The sequence below is a fragment of the Dipodomys ordii genome, unplaced genomic scaffold (assembly GCF_000151885.1).
Source record: "Dipodomys ordii isolate 6190 unplaced genomic scaffold, Dord_2.0 Scaffold138, whole genome shotgun sequence".
Lineage (NCBI taxonomy): Eukaryota > Metazoa > Chordata > Mammalia > Rodentia > Heteromyidae > Dipodomys > Dipodomys ordii.
This window is the reverse complement of record NW_012267354.1, coordinates 2,215,074-2,217,437: the sequence shown is the minus strand read 5'-3', so window position 1 is coordinate 2,217,437 and position 2,364 is coordinate 2,215,074.

Below are 2,364 nucleotides of genomic sequence, written 5' to 3'. Positions count from 1 at the left end.
ATGCGCTCCAGGTGAGGTCGATCAGAAAACCCCAGAAGGATGAAGTCTGTTCTGGAACTTCCATTGGTTGTTTCCATGGCCCTTTATGATATGCTAGGAGATAATGTCATGGTTACCAAGCCTGGTGTCACTCTGCCTTAGAACTGTGTGGCTCTCAATTATTTCATACTTTTATTTTCTATCTGGAGCATCTCTTTGCTAGGTGTTCAGTCATTATAGTGTCTCTGTATTTACTCATGTCCAAAGCAGTCCTAAAACATGATCCTAAACTCAAGAATGTCAACTAAATCATTGAGAAGGGTTAGAATGCTTTGCTTCTCAAAGGTTGTATATTATTTTTTTTTCTTTTTGTGAGGCTCCTAGCACTTGAACTCAAATCTTGGGTGCTGTCCCTGAGCTTGCTTGCTTATATATTTGTTCGTTTATTTATTTATTTATTCAAAGCTCATAGTCTAACCACTTGAGCCACAGCTCTACTTTTGGCTTTTTTGATGGTTAATTGGAGAAAAGACTTTCCTGCCCAAGCTGTCTTTGAATTGTCATGCTCAGATCTCAGCCTTCTGAGTGGCTAGGTTTACAGGTGTTGAGCCACCTGTACCTGGTTGGGTGCAGGGAGGCATTTTGATCATGTGATAAGATCAATTATATATTTTTAAATGAATACACCTGGTAACAATTACCATTAGACCCTATTTACTTGACCCCTCTTCTAAGTTACCCAGAAGGCATTTAATAAAAACAAAATAGTTAATTAAACTTTTGAGTTGTTTGTCTTTATGGAGCTGAGCAATTTGAGTATATCTTTTTGTTGCTTTGGACTATTTTCTTTTAAAATAACATTTTGACTCTAAAAATATGTGTATACACACGTATGTATGGTAAAATTTCACCAAAAATCACTCCCTCTGAGTATTATATAATTAAATAGTTTGAAACAATCACTGAATTAGTTTCATATTTTTTTCTGCCGAGTTTGTATCCATGAACTTCAGACCTCAGGGTATTTTTATATTTTCTTGGGGGCATGGACTAAAAACCTGTCATTTGTGACAATCTGTAGTAAAATAAGTGCTCTCAAGGAAAGCATTGTTGTATAAACTTTAGTTAGAATCAGAAAATAGGTAGTCATAAATAAACATATTAGCAAGTTGGAAAGAGTTTTCTTATCATAAAAGCATGAGCTTTACTAAGGAGATTTGAGTGTTGATGTAGTGTTTTCTAAGTCCAGCAGTGTCTCCAATCCCAGTCCACTGCTTAGAAGCTAGGTGTTGTCAGGTAATAATTTCACCAACATGTGAGTGAATCCAATAGTATTCCTTTATTCAATGGGAGATTGTGAACAACAATTTGTTAAAGCCCTTGAAAGTGTTCTGTTCATACTTAATTTTAAAAACGTCCCCCAGAAGGGGCTCAGAAAGTGGCTCAGTAGTTGAGTTGTTGCCTTGCATGCATGAGGCCCTGGGTTCGATTCCTTAGTACCACGTAAGCAGAAATAGCCAAAAGTGGCACTGTGGCTCAAATGGCAGAGCACTAGCCTCGAGCTGAAGAGCTGAATGATAGTGCCCAGGCCCAGAGTTCAGGCCCCACGAATGACACACACACACACACACACACACACACACACACACACACACACACACACACATCCCCCAAAACTTTGCTCTCTTCCCAATCATCATTATTCTGTCTGTCTCTTGTTTTCTTCAGGTTTTACACAAATAAATACAACTATCAAATGCTTCTTCTTTCCTGGTAACTAGTATTGAACTCAGGGCTACTTACTTGCCAAAAGCATGCCATACCTCCGGTCTCTTTTTTTGTGGGTTTAGAAATGGATCTCCTTGGCTTTTATCAATGGATTGGCTTCAAACCATGGCCTTCAAGATTCCAGTCTCCTGGCAGGATTATAGGCCTTGGCCACGAACACTTGGATTTGGCCTTTGAGTTTGAGCTTCATACCTCTGCCTATAAATAATTATGATTACATGTGTGAGCTACTGCATTTTAGTTATGAGGTCTAAAACCTACAAGCATGATTAATACACAAAAATATGCATAAGCAGAGTGCAATATTCAGATTCTGATAAACTCAGGGTCAGGAAATGATTGAGTTCTCCAAAGTCTTTGATTTTAAATTCCAATAAGTTTCTGTGATCTCTTAGAGTGTTCAGAATTAAAAAGCCATACATTTTAAAGCTGAAATGGGCCTCAGAAGCCATGAGTACAGACCTCTGTCTTAAATAGAAAATTTTTCCCTGGAACATTCATAGAACATCTATCTATCTATCTATCTATCTATCTATCTATCTATCTATCTATCTATCTATCTATCTATCTATCTATCTATCTATCTATCTATCTATC